The 19,591-nt window shown below is 42.3% G+C and overlaps 1 long non-coding RNA gene across 1 annotated transcript in view; it reads left to right on the top strand.

The window, feature by feature from the left end:
• Window positions 1-17,561, top strand: part of LOC144754092 (uncharacterized) — a 497,596-nt gene extending 480,035 nt beyond the window's left edge. Inside the window, exon 3 of the long non-coding RNA XR_013594658.1 lies at window positions 16,323-17,561. This is a non-coding gene — a long non-coding RNA (uncharacterized LOC144754092). The remainder of the gene's footprint in view (window positions 1-16,322) is intronic.
• Window positions 17,562-19,591: the final 2,030 nt, after the last annotated feature.

The raw sequence follows: 19,591 nt of genomic DNA, 5'->3' as shown, positions 1-19,591 counted from the left end.
GTGCACCAGTGCAGCGAGAGCAGGCATGTGCCAAATCTTAGCAGATATGGTGCATTCCTGCCCTCTCCATTTAAGTTGTCTTGCTGTGTTGCGCTCCGTCAAATGTATAACAGTGCCAGTCATGGGAAGTGTGTTTGCTGCCCTGTATATGACTACACACAGCATGGTTCAATTGCTGTAGTGCTGGAAGTAGTGACCCAGGTCCAAGAAAAGCATGGAGCATCACCGGCCGTAAAGTAGAAAGAAGCGAACTGGTAACGTAGACGCAGTAGCCAACGTAGTTCTCAGTGATCTTAACAGTGCTGCAGGAATGTTGGCCATTCACCAGACACTGCAACGTCACAAGATTAGAAAGAGGCGGAGCTACTAAAAAGAATATCTCAATTTTATGTCTCCATAGGCACAGAAACTTAGGGGCATATCAGCAAGGGCCTGCGATAATTATTGCTCAGGGCTTTTAGCGCGAGGATAATTATCGCAGGGTAACGATGGTTACTATTGCGGAGATAGTGTGCTATCAGCAACGCTTATCTCCCAAGCGATAGCAATCCATGCTTTAGCTGGAAAACAGTGTGATTATCACTGGAAATCCAGCGATAATCGCACTGCGACCAGCGATACCTTGCTGATAGGGCAGGCTGGTCTTAGCCATGTAATCCATCCTCCCATTGGGTTACATAGGTAAATCAGATTACAAGCGGGCGTAATGAAAGTAGCGATAACTGTGGTTAGCGCTACTTTTCTTATCGCTTTGCTTGTTTGTGTACAGCTTGATAATTGGACAAATGTCGGTTAGCGACATTTCTCCAGTTATTTTTGCACGGAACGCCCACTTTGCATCTCATTAGAGATGCAAAGCTGGGCATTGTTGAAAAGGGCGCTAAATCAGCAAAACACGCAATAGCGTGTCTTTGCTGATAAGGCAATGAAATTATCCCCTCTTTTTGCTCTAAAACGGACGCAAAATCGGAAATAATTTCATAGCGCCGCCTTGCTGATATGCCCCTCAATGGGGTGAAACTACAAAGACCCCAGTAAAAAAGCTAGGCTAGAGAAAGGAAATTTCCAAAACAACAAAAGCTAGAACTGCACAGATCTTCAGTGGAGAATGTGAAGTTTCAGAGTGGATTAAAAGGAAACCATGATTTTATTGAAAAAGCAAAGAGCGACAAGAGAGAGTAGAGAAATGAGAGCTCCATGGGGATATCAGTCTTCAGTATTCTTAAACCATGGAGATAAGACGTCAGGGTCAAGCAAAGGTGTCCGTTCTTCCGCATGTCCTAACAAGGCAAACCTATCACAGGGAAGAGGGGAGAGGCGGGAATCCGGACCCCGAAGCAAACTTTTCAGAAGAAAAGAGAAGCTGTAGCAAGGAAGCAGAAAGCCTCACAGAAAGAGTCCTACTGAAGAACGGAAATAACTATATCTCACGAGAAACCCAAACCTCGCCTAATCGTGGATGGGATTAATGACTATATACAAACAGAAACATGTGACAGGCATCTGAATGATACCACTACCTGGAGTGATCCTGCACACCTGATGTTCAATCAATTAGTCCTAACTTCGTTCAATTTACTCAAAATGTAAACAAATTTAGCGTACATTGACGTGTGTGGGGATATGGCCCTACTTCCCCCTAGGTAATCAATAACAACTGGAGGCAGTGGAAAACCACTACCTACGCGAAGCACAGCTGAAGACAAGTATGTCTATCTGAGCGTAGAAAAAATTTACAAAGTATAAAACACAATGTTTATAAGTATTATATCAGTGTTATATTTCATTAAATGCCATGAGATAAATTACTGACAACATATAAAGTGATTCACTTGTAAACAACTTCACTGAATCAACAGATTAAATTAAAGGTGTTATTACATAAAAAATAAGCGAAGGCTAATGTGCTGTGTGTATATATATACATAAACAATGCGATACAGTTCATTCCCAATGCATTTCGGGTTCTCTCTGTACCCTTCTTCAGGGGAAAAGATCTACTGTCAGATGAGAAAATATTTCTTTCCACTTTGCTGTGTCCTCCTTAGGAATCTACAACACAATAATAGTAATTGTGAGGTCCATCAAAATCAAATGCGTTTTGCAGTTGAAAAGTGACTTTATTACCCTAGTTCCTTGGGATTACAGGGTTTCCCCATTTTGTTTATGGAATTTCTTTTATAATCGGAATGCAACATACCTCACTTGTGCTTATTGCTAGGAATTAAAGGCCATATGTACATAACTTTAATTTTGCAAGTTCATAATAGCGAATTTTTACAATTTGCTATTAGGAACTCACAAACACCCTTGCACTAATGTGTGCTTGATGCATTTAGTGATTCCTAATGGGGTCGCAATTGACCTACTTATTAATATTCATTAGGAGAGTCGCATTTGCGACCCATTGGGATTTTCTAAAAACACATGGAGGGTGGCCTGCTGGGGGCAGCAGACCACCATGTCTGGGCTTGCTTTTAAATAATGCAGCCTTTTTCCGTAAAGGAAAACAGGATATGTTTCAAAAAGAAAATTTTAACATTTCAGATAAATTTTTTTAAAGTAGGCAGTGTTTCTTTGGACCACTGCCAGCTCTTACAAAACGTTTCCGCAAACATTCACAAAGGGGAAAGGGTGCCCCCATTAACCCTTTCTGTTTGTGGCTGGGCTACCACATACTTGAAGTAAGCGGCAAAATGTGAATTTATTAATAGCGACTATCTAACCTATTTTGCATACAAAAAGGTTTTTTGCGTTCGCAAACGGCCCAATTCTGCTATGTGGAAACAAAGTACATATTAACACCCAAAGTGTAGGTAAACCTTGCCAGGGTTGGGTTAATGATTAATAATTTGATGTTGTAGATGTAGAATAACAAATAGACAAATTATGCAAAAACGTGAATCTTTATATTTCATTAACAAGTTAAAGCAACAAGAAAAATGAAACATCACTTGTGCCCATTAACTGTAATGGCTATGATGCAGCACAAGCGCCTCAGAAAATTAGAGAAATAGACACTGAAAAGCCTCAGAACACATTTAAAGTAAAAGATAATGATTTAAAAATGGTGATGAAAAAATTACACTCAAGTTTGGTTGCTTTTAATGTTATGAAAGACACATTGAAAAGTGATAAACATGAACAGGAACAATTCAAAGCTATATTTACATTGCAAGCTTCTTTACAGGATTTGAAATCACATGAGCTCCATGGAACCAAATTGATGATCTTGAGATATTTATGCTCTATAACTTGACTGATCAGAAAATGTTACGTAGCGAGATTCAACACACTTTTTTCATAACAATATAGGAGTTTGAATTGCTGTCTTATACTCCTTACGAAAGAATTAAGTATTGCATGATTAATCCATGGATTTATTGTGATACCTAATAATGATTTCAATTGAAAGGAAGTCTTATGAAACAAGACTGTGGCTGGTACACACAGGTGGGAAACTCACTTTTCAAATACATTTGGAAGATTCCCCAAGCAATATATTGTTTGGTTAAGCAACCCCCATATGTGTAAGTACAAAGGACTGCTTAAGCCCATTAGAAACAATACTCCTATATAAACAGATCATAAAAGCAACAGAACAAATGCCAACACCATGTGTACACTGAAAATGTAAAGAGATCAGAAATCACTCACTTTTAGAAACAGTAAAGAATGGTTTATATCTTATAAGGTTTACAAAAAAATGTTGTTCAGTCAAGAGAGAAGAGACTATATTTCAGAGGCCAAATGTATGTATGTAAATCTTAATAAAGCATACTTTTATTGTTATCAGAACTAGATTTAGTGCTAGAATAACTAAGTAGTGTGCTGTGTTGTAATGCACAGTATAAACTAAACAACACAGTTAATAAAAAAAACATAACCACCTTCTTTTATTAAAGGTTTAGAAACTATATTTCATGTATCAACAATCCTAATAATACCTATGAAAGCAGAAGGAACAGGTATGCAAGAATTATTCAAGAACACCTCAGGGTCACTTCACACACAGTAGGGAGTATGAATTAAATTTTGAGTGTTTTAATATTTGATATGAGTTAATGCCCAGTTGAAAGGAGTGGGTCTCATTGGCATCTTTAAAATAATTTCCAAACGTTGCGGGGTGGATTACCCAGATTTTGTTTAGGTGTAAAAGGTTAAGTGAGCTTGCAAGTATTGTCTAATGACTTGACTCGCTTGCGAGGTCCTTTACGGTTTCTAACCATAGGAAAGATTTTCATGAGCTCTACTTTGCTTTCTTGCACTTACTCCAGAAGCGTATTATGTGTGATGCTTGCAATACTGACTTGGTCTTGGGGTTAAATTCTAGCCGGATCTGGACCTGAGAGGTGGAGGAAGGAAGGGCAAAAGCTGCCTAAATAAATTGTATTTCAAATTATCCAACTACTTCATGACTGGTGCTGGAAATTGCAGCCAGAAGACAATGACGGCATGAACTTTGTCTTGAAGACATCCAGTAAAGTTTTAACTGATGGACTACTCAGGGTGTTTGCCAGTTTAACCCCTTGGGCGCGGCCGCGATTCTGCGCCTGTGCGGCATTTTTCGAAGTGGGCGGGTTCATGACGGCCCCCAGCCGTCATCAGCACACGCCCACCGCGGTAAATGACGGACGGGGGCCGTCATCAGCACCGAAGGGGTTAAGCAGAGCAAATGTTAAAGAAAATGCCTTAGATTTCAGTTCAGCCTGTTGCAGAGCCAAGCTGCCTGTGCTTTGGAGCCAAACCCCTAAGTGTTTGTAGAAGAGGGCCCTACTCATTGATCATTTGCCAACTACTTTTTAAAGATTTGTGTTTACTAAAAACGAGCACATCTGATTTGTTTAATAGTTAACCATCAGTTGGTTATTGGTCCAATAGTGTTCAAGGCTCTCGAGGGTGCAGTCCCAGGCGGATTTTTATTAAAGATTACCATGCGATCAGCATACGGTGGCATTGGCATATGTGTACCTACATTTTAAGGGGGCAGACTCTGGAGTTAAGTTAGGATTTGGCTACATCAGAGATGTAGCCATTGAAAACATTAGTGCTAGAACGCATCCTGTTGAATGCCTCTATGAGTGGGGTATTCAGGGTAAGAGAGGGTAAGAGAGGTGTTATCACCAAGTTTAACCTGAATCCTGAGGTCCATGCATAATGCTTGAATGGATTTTAATAGGTGTGTCTTTCTTTACGAATTTAACTTGTGCCAAAGCCTGGCCCCTAAAGCCTGGTTGAAACCAGAATATAAGGACATTGAATGGATCTCTTCATAACCCTATGAAGCAATAAGATCTGAAGCTCTGAGGAACAGTTTGAACCCACTCAGCTTTTTTACATTGCAAATACATAAAGCATAGATGCAATAAACTATTATTGTTTCCGACTTCATATTATTTTCTCAGATTATTATGCAAAGCTAAAAGTTTACATCAGTCATCCTAACAATACATAGAACCAAAACTGTCTGTTCTCCTAAAGCTTCAGGATTGTGTGCAATGTTTGGAGCTGTAAGGCCATCTGGCTCACACAAATCAGGCTTGGAAGGAAATAAAAATGGCAACATTTCCCTGTCTTCCCAATTCGTCCACAATAGAAGCTCTGCTGAGTGATAATGCAAGAAATTGCCCTCCCTTCTCCATTGAGTATCATTGGATGATGAGTTGGGAAAGTACCTCGAATACATAAGATTTACACAGAAATAGTTAATAGTATATAACTTTATTGTGTAAAATGCCAACAGCTGTGAGTGCTCCTGTTTTATGAGCCAGGATAGGAAGATGTGTATATATAGATAAATTAGATCTTAAAGATTTTATAACAAAATCCCGCAGTGAAATGGCTGAGAGACTACGAAATATGAAGATAGAATAAAAACGCGAAAAATGCATACATTTGCTTGTGACCAAGCAGAGTACGAGCAGGGGCAAATATACACTTTTTTGTGGAAGTTCAAGCACGCGAAGAAAGTAAAATTTGAGGACAAAAGAAGAAGTAAAAGCTCCAAAGTGACACAACAACAAAGTAGTGCAGTGGAAGTGTCTGATGTAGATACAGAGTCACTCACAAGCACACCAGGCTCTGAATGCAGCAGCATGGGAGGGCGAAACGATAACGCCGGATTGAGCTTGGGTGAAGAGATTGATTTTTTAGTGGAAGAGGAATCAGAACAAACAAACAGAAAAAAGAGAAATGCAAGGAGAAAAGTAAAGCACAAAAAACAAAAATGCACAGCCAAAGAAAACACAGCAATGGTACAGAAAACAGCGCTGAATGATCAAACAATCATAAACCTATCAGATATCACACCCACCCAAGCAGAGAAGCAGCCAGCACTAGAATAGATATGTTTTGCTTCATCAGAAAACTGAAATTAAAAAAGATTTTCCCCATTAAAGCGGGAATTGAAAGTTCAAAAACAGCCCCTGATTCCATTAATGATGAGCCACAATCACTTCAAGCTTAGGATGCTTTGACCCTATTGACTCTTCATGAACTGAGCACAACAGCAAATGAAACACAACAACTGAGTGAGACAACAGAGTTGAGTATTCAAACCAAGCTACAGAGAATCCACATTTCACAAAAGGGTGCAGGTGAGAGTCCATGTAAATCCAAAAGTACCTTTATTCCCATCATGCCGAAAGAGGCTATAGACATTTTTCACGAGTGTGTAATGGAGGATCTCAAACAACTGTGTCATACAACAAAGAAAAAAGAACATAAGAAGAACTATAATGCGAAACTGATGAAAAAACTAGGAGACAATCAAGAAATAATTATCAATAAGTCAGACAAGGGAGGAAATATTGTCCTATGGCCTAAGAAAGATTACTACAGGAAATCCATGAAACAATTGAACGATGAGAACTGTTACATGAGGTCTAACATGAAGGAGTACAACAAAGCAAAAGAAGGCTTGAAGAAACAACTCTATCAATATAAAAGAGAGGGATTGATTTCATCCACTGAATTCAATTTTCTACATGTTGAAGGCCCAGTTATTCCGATCATGTATTTAATCCCAAAGTGCACAAAAAGGTATCTCCAACACCAGGCAGACCCATTATTTCTGCTATCAACAGTGTCAATGAGCATATTTCACAATATGTAGACTTCTACCTGCAGAACGTTGTCAAAAATTACTGAGTTATATCAAAGATACAGGAGATTTCTTAAATAAAATAAAAGACATGGTGTGGGAAGAAGGCCTGCTTTTAATTACACTGGACATTGGGTTGCTTTATGCAAGCATCAATCATGAAACTGGACTCAATGCAGTCAAATTCTTTTTAGAAAAGAGAACTTGTGAATATTATGGGCACAACAAAATGTTACTTGATTTGATCTCGTGGTGTTTGAATAAAAAAATGTTCTTGTTTGGAAAAGAAACCCTAAACAAGTTAGAGGTGTGGCTATGGGATCCTGTTTCTCCCTCACCTATGCTTGTTTGCATGTTGGCCGGTGGGAGGAACAGGTCCTGAAAAAGGTTCAGAATGTGCATCATGTGCTACATCGGTTACGATACATAGATGATTTATTTATTGTATGGAAGGGGGATGAGGAAGGTGATCTAGAGTTCATTACAACTTTGAATGACAATTCTAGCAACCTCATTTTTACCTCAAACATCAGCAGCACCAAGATAGATTTTCTGGATATACAACTTTCTGTCAATAACAACAAACTAGAGACATCATTATTCAGAAAAGCCACAGCAGGAAATAGCACACTGCATGCTGGTAGTAGACACCCAAAACACCTAATCGAATGTATACCCTATGGTGAGTTACTTAGACTGAAACCCATCTGCAGTACACCACAAAAATTTGAAAGATGCACACATGACACGTTGACCAGACTGAGAGCGAGAGGCTATAGCGAAAAGGTACTCACCAAGGCTGCAATGAAAGCACTAGAGAGGCCTAGAGAGACGTTATTACTTTCTAAAGAGGCGGAGGTGGGTGACACTAATGAGAAAGTCAACCTCCGCCTCATTACGACTTACAGTAGACAAGAAAGAAGGATTAAGTTGATTATTAGGAAGAACTGGCTCATTGTCCTTACTGATGGTGTGTTAGGGACCAGACTCCCAGAGCTACCAGTAATTACATACAGAAAACCGAAACCCATGAGGAGCCAACTAGTGAAAATGACTCCAGAACTAAGTACCTTAGGCACATGGCTTAAATCAAGGCAAGGTTTCCCGCTTCTGGTGCAGCTTGGAGAGGGAAGCCAGAGTGAGAGTGGAGGTGGAGCTAAGCTACGCTTGGAGTCCGGAGTCTGGAGTTTGGCGTTTGCTGCTGCTCGCTGCCGCCTCGGAGCTGCAGTGGCCTTTTGCGGTGCAGCTCAAAGTTGCTTTGTCTGCTCTGTTTGGTTGCGCATCTGTTCCACCCCGCTTCTCTCTCGGCCCCCTGACTGCCTGCTTTAGCAGCACAAGCTGCCTGCTCGGGTGTCTGTTCATGAACTGAGGGACTCACCCATCCGCCGCATTCAATCAATCAATCAATCAATCAATCATAGCATTTGTATAGCGCACTACTCACCCGGAGGGTCTCAAGGCGCTTGGGGAGGGAGAGGTCCGCTACTGCTCGAACAGCCAGGTCTTGAGCTGCTTCCTGAAGGCGAGGTGGTCTTGGGTCAGGCGGAGGTGGGTCGGGAGGGAGTTCCAAGTCTTGGCGGCCAGGTGGGAGAAGGATCTTCCTCCTGTTGTGGCTCTTCGGATGCGGGGGACGGCGGCGAGGGCGTGGCTGGTCGATCGAAGGTGGCGTGTGGGAGCGTAGAAGTTGAGGCGGCTGTTGAGGTAACTCGGGCCTTGGTTGTGCAGGGCTTTGTGTGCGTGGGTGAGGAGGCGGAAGGTGATTCTCTTGTTGACCGGGAGCCAGTGCAGGTCTCAGGTGTCTGGAGATGTGGCTTCGTCTGGGGATGTCGAGGATGAGTCTTGCTGAGGCGTTCTGGATTCGCTGGAGTCTCTTCTGGAGCTTGGCGGTGGTTCCGGCGTAGAGGGCGTTGCCCCTGCTCCCCTCGCTCCCCCTTGCTCCTCTCGCTCTTCCACTCACCTGCAGGGTGCAAGGGAGTACGGCGCAGAGAGACCAGACAGAGATCAGCCAACTTGCGATCAGTGAGGCAGGCGAGGCAGGCAGTAGCGAGGCAGGCAGAAGCAGCCTCAACTACCCTCAACTGCTCATAAACAACCACCTGTCATTAGAGACTGCTGACTCCCAAAGGGGAGAGAAGAAACCTAATGTAGTCGGCCAAAAGCAATATAAAGCAATACAAAAGAAACCCAAAAGAAACCCAAAGCTGTGCTTAACTGTGCTTAACTGTTTGAATGTACTTGTCAGCAGCCGTAAAAAACTAACCTAAATTAACCCAAAACTGACGGCACCACTGCATGCACTAGTGACGCTGCCAAAAAACAGGCACCCATAGCCAACTAGGAGGAGGCACAACGCCCAAAAGTGGCATAACGTGAAAACACACACCTAACATCCAGGTAAATTACCAGGACAAAATCATCAGGAAAAAAGCAGTAAAGGACGTAACACCTGATACCGTTGACCACCACAGTCTAACCCATCACAGAGGGCGCCAAGCCAACAATGAGGTCCGGTAAAGTGAGGCGAGCCACAATTTCCTCCTCTAATACGACCAATACCAGGAAAAAGAAAATCAAGAACTGTAAGGCTCCGAATGAGCCGACCGAGAACAACACCCAAACCTTGATCACCCCGACTGGATGGGATCAGGTCCCTGATAAGGACTTTGCTACCCCAGGAACGCCAGACATCCTATTGCAAATTTTTTCACAAATGTCTTACAACAAAATATACATATGCTGCTCGTTATAATATGACCATAATTTATTGATTTATTTATTCATGCATTGTCACTTTGATATTCAGCATTGTGCTTATTATTGATGCAACGTCTTTAATAAGTATTCTTCGCAGTGTGAGCATATTGTAAATCACACAATAAGTATGCCTGTTTGTTAAATATTGATATTTTTTCTATCACTATGAACATGTGACTCACAAAGGGGTGGACACCTAGCCTTGCAAAAAAGCAATATCGGACACTTGTTTTCATGTGAGATCAAGGGCACAGGGTGCTCGAAACGCGTCGCAGAGGGAGAAAATAAAATATTTCCCTGCCTTACGTGTTTGGGTCCGTCTCTCTCTGTTCGCCAAGGAGGAAGTCCGGAGAGTGTGCTTGGAAGAGATATATATATATAATGAATGAATGAATGAATGAATGAATAACTTTATTGTGTGGTTACTTAAAACCATTACATTAAGACCAAAATATAAAATTACAAAAGTTAAAACCGAAAATGTTTCTGCAGGCAAGCATTTATGAAAGAAATTCCCGGAGTTCACAAGGGCACACGCAGTCAGGGACCTGGAAGGGCCACCCAGTGGCCCACAGCAAAGTCTCTATTCCTGTGCGCCCTTGGCTGCCATCAGCTCGGACCGGGTCTGTTGTATAAACTTTCCGAACGAAGCCATCTGTTTTACTATGCTCAAGGTGTATAATTGATGGATTGCCTCCTTAGCTGTGCGTGACCCCGCATCCCTAAGGATAGGCTTGAGGTAGAGGGTGCGGGGTGCACGTAGGGCAGGGCAGCAGAATAGTAAGTGGGCCAATGACTCACGTTTGTAATTACAGAGTCTGCATTCCTGAACTCCCGTGCCAGTATTTCCCGGGTGATATAGTTCTTTGAGAGGGAGGGGGTGCAGTCTGTAGGCTAGGATTTTATGGAGGGCTGGGAGGCCCACGGCCTGCGTGAGATGGTTTCAAGGGTTATACGCGGTGTGCGGCAAGCATAGAGACTCATGAAAGGCTCTTTTCGCAAGAGACTCCAGGTCCAAGTCCCGAGAGCAGGCGCGCACTTGCTTTTTTATCGCGTGTTTGATGGTCGTGTAGTTGATGAGGTCTGGATTCCATGACTCGATCGCAAGGTTAAGTTGGGTCATTGCTGATTCAATGGTAGCAGGCCAAAGGTTCCCAGGTTCCATAAAGATGTGTTTCAAGACAGCCTTCAGTGTGTTGTCACGTGCCGCTGTTGTGAGGAAGTAATATTTACTTAGAGCTGCCATCTCTTCCAGTTTTTGTTGGTTGAGGGAGAATTCCAGGCGAATTAGAGTGTTTCTTGTACATTTTGGTAAATGGTACAGTCTCTTGTATGCCCCACAATGAATGTTTCCCAACTCCTTGTTCAGTTTGCCTGGATACGCCTGTTGTGCGTAATTAAGGGCCGGCATTAACTTGGCCTTGAGGACTCTTTGGATAGCAATTGATGATGGACTATATAAGGAGGCTTGTAGTTTGCATAGGGCAAAGGTGATGGTCTTCCCTTTACCCTGAATTTTCTTTAGATGGGTGCCGCACAACCCCGATTCGTGATAGGAGACCCCCAGGTACGTGTATTTCTGTGTGCTGTCCAAGGTCAAATGGCCGAGGCTCCATTTTGCTCTTTTTTTTTGGGGTAGTGCCCAAAGATGACTATTTTTGACTTGGTCGGGTTTGCTACCAGCCTGTTTTTGTTGTTGTATGTTGCCAGGGCGGTAAGTGCCTTTTGAAGCCCTATTTTTGTATGATCCAGGATTACGAGGTCATCCGCGTATTGCATAAAATGAATTTTGGTTGCCCCGATCTTTGGCGTTGCTAAGGTGGCCCCCGACAGGGCTATCTCCATGTCTGCTGTGTATAAATTAAACAGCAGGGGCGCCAACACGCACCCTTGTTTTAAACCACGGTTCGTGTCAATCTTGTCGGTTGCAGAGTCACTTGAGAGTTTAATTCTTACCCAGGTGTTTTGATACAAAGATTGTATCGCTCTTAGCAAAAGAGGGGTTGATGTTCCAATAGACCAGCTTTCTCCATGGGATGGTACGATCTACTCCATCGAACGCAGCTGAATAGTCGATGAAGCAGGCGAATAATGGGAGACTTTTGCGCAGCCGCTCTCGATTGGCTAGGTAAGAAAGTGCTGTGATGTTGTCTACAGTCGAGGACCCTGGTCTGAAGCCAGTTTGACAGAAAGGCAGGAGGTTTTCTTCGCTTGCCCAGTCTGTAAGGTCCTTCAGGATGGCACTGGCGTAGGCTTTGCCCTCGATGTCCAAGAGGGCGATCATGCGGTAGTTTGTTGGATCCGATTTGATCCCTTTCTTGTGAATTGGGTGCAAGAGCGAGCCTCGCCAAGAGTCGGGCACATCCCCCGTTAGCCAGCAGTCTGTGTATAAGTAGGTCAAATTTTCGAACCAAAATTCAATGTTTGATTTGAACAGGTGGCCTGGGAGGCCGTTGGGGCCCGGTGCGCCATTTGGTCTGATTTTTTTTAATATTTTGGACACTAGAGATTTTCCGGGAGGGGGCGTTATATCGATGGTTAAAGCCGGATTCTCTCTTAATGAAGGCATGTCGTGTGGCTAAGTGTTTGGTCGTTCTTCGTTGTAAAGCGCTTTTACGTGAGAGACCCAGACTGATGCCTCGAGGGAGTTTTCTCTGTGGTTTGTGCCTCAGCCAAGGTGACTTATGTAACTCCAGAACTCTTGTGATTTCCCGGGGCTCAACAAGTCGAAGATTTTCAGCCACTGAGCCTCGCAGTGGTTACGCTTTGCCGCCCACACTTTTTTGGAGTGCCTCTTTGCGGCCTCCTGCAGTAGTATTTTGTGTGTGATTGTGCGGTTTTTGCTGAGGGCTTTTCGTTTTTTGTTTAAGTCCTTTGCACTTGTTTTAATTTCTGCATTGAATCCAAAGGCCGTCGGAGGATGCCAGTGGGTTGTCCTTTGTTTATCCCCGCATCCCCGGAGTTTTGCCGCTAAAGTCACGGTGATTCCATCCCATATTGCAAATGCGTCCTGGCTGTGTTTGCGCGGAGGCCAACCTGCCCACGAGTTTGCCCAGTTGTTAAAAGTTGCGGTGACTACCTGTCCCCATTTAATTCTTCTATATATATATATAAAAATATATCACCTACTGGCGATAGCCAGTAAGTATATATAGTTAGGACCTAGCTACCATAGCAAATCCGCAACATTCTATTGGGAATAACTTTGGCGTCGGTTGAGGAATTTGCGTGTAATTTTCCAAAATTTAGGCCCGCTTCTTCCCTGGAAGTTTCGGGGGGATTCGTCATGCCGGGGCCGAGAAAAAAGGGGGGTCCCGAAACGTGTTTTCCCCATGTTAATTTCCATAGGACGAATAGACAAGGCTACAGCCCGAACCGCTGAATGGAATTACACCAAACTTTGCAAAAGTGTAGGGACTGGTACGCAGAAGTGCCTTTTCTATATTTGGTGAAAATTGCTCCAGTGGTTTTTACGAAAATTAACTTCAAAAACACATATATATCTATATGCGCGCTTCCAGCGCTTACCGGTACGTGTTCCGGGGAGCGCACCGGGCGCGCCACGGGAGTGCGCGAGCGGAAAGCTGATTGGCTCTCGAGTGTCTGTGAGCATTCCGAACGGTCCGGAGAGTCTGCCATCTTGTGTCTTGGTAGAACCGAGACCAAAGAGGTGAAAACCAAAAGGGGAAAACTATAAAAGGGGGCAGGGTAGAGACCCCCTGACCCCCTAGGTTTTCTCAGGGGGGCCTAGGAGGACCCTGAAGGGCAAAAAAAAGTAAAAATAAAAATTGAAAATTTCCCGGAGTACGCGCTGGGTGCGATGCCATGCACGCTTACAGGTACGCGTACCCTGAGCGTACCACGGGGAAAACCAAAAAAAAGATGTATATTTTTGGGCCTGGGGGTCCTTGTGGGACCCCCTGAGCAGGCCTAGGGGGTCAGGGTGCTTCTACCCTGCCCCCTTTGCGTGTTTTGCACCTTTGTTTCACTGCTTTCTTGTGCCTTGGTTGTACCGAGGCACAAGATGGCTGCCAACACTTCCTGGTTTGGAGTGTTGACAGACAGTGGCAGCCAATCAGCATGCCTTTTACAGGAAAGCAGCATGCTCATTGGCTGTCAACACTTCTAACCAGGAAGTGTTGACATTCATCTTGTGATAGGTAGACCGAGGCATAAAAGAAGCAGAAAAACAAATGTGTAGAATGCAAAAAGGGGGGAGGGTAGAAACAACCTGACCCCTTGGGCTGCTCAGGTGGTCCCACAAGGATATTAACATATTTAAACGTTATCCGCTAACAGAATTAGCATTTTAAAAACCTTGCGAATTCACTGAAAAAAACATAGGTTTCAGGCCTTATATAGTTAGGAATTAGCATTAAAAAAACCTTTGAAATTCACTGAAAAAACCATAGATTTCAGGCCTTATATAGTTAGGAATTAGCATTTAAAAAACCTTGCAAATTCATTAAAAAACCCATAGGTTTCAGGCCTTATATAGTTAGGAATTAGCATTTAAAAAACCTTTAAAATTCACTCAAAAAACTATAAGTTTTAGGGGTGTTATAGTTAGCTGGACATTTCACTCATACAAAACCATTGAAATTGCTCCTATATAGTTAGTTGAACTAACTATATTTCGCGCACCCGCAATCCACTGCTGATGATGTCACATTTTACATCATTCATGACATGGTCAGTGATATCACTGATGACATCACTGATGACATCATCCACGTGACAATCACATACACCTTTTCATACACTAATAAAATCTTTCATCACTCTTTGTAAAATACAGAGTATCATATTTGAATCCATTGTCACAGCAATACAAGTATCTAAAAACCCACTCAGTGATTCATAGACGTATACACACATCTAATCACTTACCTGTAGATTCACTCATACATGCTGTCAATGAACAATAGAACACTATTAAAAATACTTATACACCTATATCAACATTACACACCAGCACACATCCTATTCACATATCAAGTCATCCTACTCACTTATGCAAACAATGGATCATACTTACATATTTACTTAGCTACACACTTAATACAAACACAACTTCATCTATTCATTTAGATAGTAGGTCATACTTAGTGAATTATAAAATCATTATTACAAGTATACAGTTATGCATACAGTCACTCACACAATCATTGAGTCTTATGTATACTTATTTATATACAACAACTGACACATACACTGCCTTTTATTTTTCTGGTTTGTTGGACATGTACCATTGAGAAATATATTTGCTCATCACCACACCCATAAAGATATTCACTCACCCAAACAACTGTTAGAACATGTAATTTTAACTTCACATATCTAGTGAATCAACTATTCACACATCTTTGGGCAGTCACACACCTCCCACTGAACCACACACACATTCACTCTCCCATACAAATATTCAGTTAACTAATCAATAACTAATATAGACTTTCACATAGCTAATAACCAACTGGAGAACTAGTTTATACAACAACTGACAAAGTGATACAGATATTCACACAGTTTAGTCACTATCCACTATATTTAGTGAGAGACTATAAATTGGTCAAGTAAACAGTCAATTACACTGCTACTAAATCCTCCATCCAAATATTTATTTTTATATATCCACTCATTCTTCAATGCAAATTGCTATATATATAATGCATATTTAAATAACGAAGCAAACCACATTCACTGGATGATGTCATCAGTGATGTCATCAATGATGTCATCAGTGATGTCACTGACCATGTCATGAATGATGTAATATGTGACATCATCAGCAGTTGATTTCGGGTGCGCGAAATATAGTTAGTTCAACTAACTATATAGGAGGAATTTCAATTGTTTTGTATGAGTGAAATGTCCAGCTAACTATAACACCCCTATAACTTATAGTTTTTCGAGTGAATTTTAAAGTTTTTTTAAATGCTAATTCCTAACTATATAAGGTCTGAAACCTATGGTTTTTTCAGTGAATATATATATATAGAATGATCAACAAACAACCACAGCTGACATACAGGAAGGCGCGCTCTTTGAAGGATATGCTAGTGAGGAGCTATTTCGAGGCACCAAAGAAGGATATGCTAGTGAGGAGCTATTTCGAGGCACCAAAGAAGAAAAAGAATTGGCTAAAAGAACAGAAAGGCTTTTATAAATGTGGGAAATGTAAGGCCTGTGCCACTAGCAAGAATGTCAAGTCCTATCCCCTTCCTACAGGCAAAAGTGAGACCATTGGTAAATTTATGAATTGCAATACTGACCACTGTGTGTATGTGATTGTTTGCCCATGTGCGAAATTCTATATTGGGAGCACCATCTTCCCAATAAAGAAACGTATATTGAAGCACATGAGGGCAATTAAGAATGTTGACATGAGCTATGCCACTGCATGCCATTGGTTACGCTACCATGATAGCGATGTTAATCATTTTTCCTTCTTTGGCATTGACAGAATTCCTGTGAATCCGAGAGGGGGCAACAGACTCAAGCAGCTACGTGTCCTAGAATCCCAGTACATCATTCGTCTGGATTCAAGAAACCCCTTTGGCCTAAATGAGGATGAGGAGTTACATGTGTACATTGGCTAAAAACCCTATGTTAGGCCTTTACCATTTGCCCAACTTCTGCACTTGACTCTCATCCCAGAAATTCGTCTCTCCCCCCCTTTCCAGCTGTTCTGTTTGCAACGTCCAACTCACACTCCCCTTCAGAGAGGGCTCTCTCTGTCGTCAGATGGGTAGTTAGGAGCTTCACATTCGAGCTTTGACTAGTCGACCTCAACACGACCCACCCGGTTGAGCACCTGGGTTTGCTCAATTCTGATGAGCAACCCTTCACTACATCACTTTGACTAAAATTCCTTCCTTCCCTCGAGGGCACAACACAATATTCCACGGTTTTAACTGCACAATCACATCCAATTTTCTACCATTGTTGTAGGGTCCCCTGAGGCCCTCAGCAGATAGTATAGGGTTCACCTCATGCACTATTCACAGGACTAAAAGATGTATTTTAGTACCTTTAGTTCACATCTATTCACTGGCCTGACTTGTTTTTTAGTCAGACAACCCCCCCACTCCCTGTGACCTAGCCCCATCCCATAGGACACATGAAATTCTGATATACTCTTGGTTTGGTTATACTTACATAGGAAGGTTACAGGGAAATCGCACCAAATGTCCCTATTGTACATATATATATGTTTAATTCTCTGGTCACAGGGCAGTGACCAACAATTGGAATTTGCCATTGGTGTTAAACCTTTTCTGTTTCCCCCTTGTTTTACATGATTAATTATGTTGACCAATGTGTAAGATATATAATGGATTCCTCATGCCAAGAGACAACGTACGGCCACTTGGCCTCCATATTTGATGTTTCTTTGAGAATTTTGTAAATCTGGACTCAATGTGGTGCGAATATGCAGAAACCTGATTTAGCGCATGGAATCTGGCCACTTGGCCTGATTGCAATTGAACTTGATTTGTATGAATTTCATTAATCTGCTCAGTGACAATATTTAATTTAGAATTATTTGTTGATTGATTTAAACATTTTAATGTCACTTACCTGGAAATTCGAGCACCAGTCCTTGCTAGCATTTGCACTACTAAGTCTGTCTTTTACCTCATTTGTAGTCTTCACGACTTTTGTAGTTCCATTTGGATGGTGGTCCTATGTCACTTTCTACTACTCCTTAGTGCACTTTATAATGGTGACTGTGTAATTTTGTGGCTGGCTAACGAAGAAGACCGTCTGGTCGAAACGCGTCGCCAATAAACACATTTTGAACACGGACCCTGGAGTGCGGGTCTTCCATGTTCCCTGTATATATATATATATATATATATATATATATTACCTACTGGCGGTCGCCAGTAGGTATATATAGTTAGGATTTTTTCTCTATGGGATTTTTGAAAATTCTATGTCTAATAACTTTGGGGTTTGTGGACGGAATTGGCTGAAATTTTCAGGAAAATTGAACATTTTGTTTCTGAGCAGCCCCTGAAAATTTGGGGGGGGTTTCGTCAAGGGGGGGCCGAGAAAAAAGGGGGGGTCCCAAAACGTGTTTTTAACATTGAGTTTTCCATAGGGCGGTTGGCCTCACTTTTAGCCCGAACGGCTGAATGGATTTGCACGAAACTTGGCAAAATTGTAGGGACTGGTGTCTTTTGTAAAAAATAAAAAATAAAAAACGATGTGCCTTTTGTAGGTCTCAATATATGTGCTCCAGTGGATTTTGAGAAATTAACGTTCAAAAAAAGATATATATCTGTAACAGCGGACCGGGCAGCGCTCCGGTTCGCGGACTTTTCGCGTTACGGAGCTTTGTGAAGCGAAGCTGATTGGTTCTCCGGCATCTGTAAACATTCCAAACAGTCCGTAGCGGCCGCCATCTTGTCTCTCGGTAGGATCGAGAGACAAGAGGAGGCCAAAGCGAAGGGGCAAATGACCATAAGGGGGCATAGTAGATCCTCCCTGACCCCCTAGGTTTGATGTGGAGGTTTTAAAAGGGCCCCGCGGGGCAAAAAAAAATAAAAATAATAATAATCGAACGGCTGAATGGATTTGCACGAAACTTGGGGAAATTGTAGGTACTGGTAGCCCGATGTGCCTTTGCTAGGTCTCAATATATGTGCTCCAGTGGATTTTGAGAAATTAATGTTCAAAAAAAGATATATATCTGTAACAGCGCTCCGGTTCGCGGACTTTTCGCGTTACGGAGCTTTGTGAAGCGAAGCTGATTGGTTCTCCGGCGTCTGTAAACATTCCAAACAGTCCGTAGCGGCCGCCATCTTGTCTCTCGGTAGGATCGAGAGACAAGAGGAGGTCAAAGCGAAGGGGCAAATGACCATAAGGGGGCATAGTAGATCCTCTCTGACCCCCTAGGTTTGATGTGGAGGCTTTAAAAGGGCCTCGCAGGGCAAAAAAAAAAATATTGTTTTTTTAGTTCTTTTGCGTGGGGAGCGCCCGGTTCGCGAACCGGGAAGCGTTCTGGGGAGCGTACTTTCTTGAAAATTAGTGAAAAAAGTTAGAGTAAAATAATAATTGTGAGTGATCAGATGTAGGGTAGCTCTGAGAAGAGCTTTTGGGTTTATGGTACATTTAGGTACTTATAAGTAGGTACCAATGCACAGTCTTAAATTCAGAATGAAAATTCTGTTGCCCTCATCTGAGAAGTGAACTCCATCTCCTCTGTAGATATCTTGCATGTAGTAACGCAAGTTATTGTTGTACAAGGAGCCCATTCCATGGTCTCTCATGTAAGCTGAAACAGATTTGTTTACATGCTTCCTCGACTTCTCAATTTGTGGACAAAATTGGTTCGACCACCTCCATTTCTGTCTTTGGCATATATTTGAATATACCAAGGCAGTCTGAGGAAAAAGTGCCATCAATTGCTCAAAGGTGTCCTTTAAAAGCATTTCCAGACCTACCCCAGTCAAAGTGCCCAAGTCATTACCTCCACAGTGCACAATTAACAGGTCAGGTTTTGGCAAATGCATAAAGGTTTTCACCAATGGTATCAATTGGTGACATTTTAATCCTCTGTGGCCAAACCACTTAATTTCCACATCTTGTAAATTGAGGTTAGGTAAATTCCTGTTTTCAGCGTACCTCTGAGCCCAATAGATGTAACTATGTCCAACAATCCAGACAGAAAACATGGCGAGAGAAGGTTCTGCTGCAGTCAGATGAAGTGTGGCAATGAAATGG

The sequence above is a fragment of the Lissotriton helveticus genome, chromosome 5_1 (assembly GCF_964261635.1).
Source record: "Lissotriton helveticus chromosome 5_1, aLisHel1.1, whole genome shotgun sequence".
Classification (NCBI taxonomy): domain Eukaryota; kingdom Metazoa; phylum Chordata; class Amphibia; order Caudata; family Salamandridae; genus Lissotriton; species Lissotriton helveticus.
Note: the sequence above shows the minus strand (reverse complement) of the source record. Positions and strands in the feature narration are given on the sequence as shown.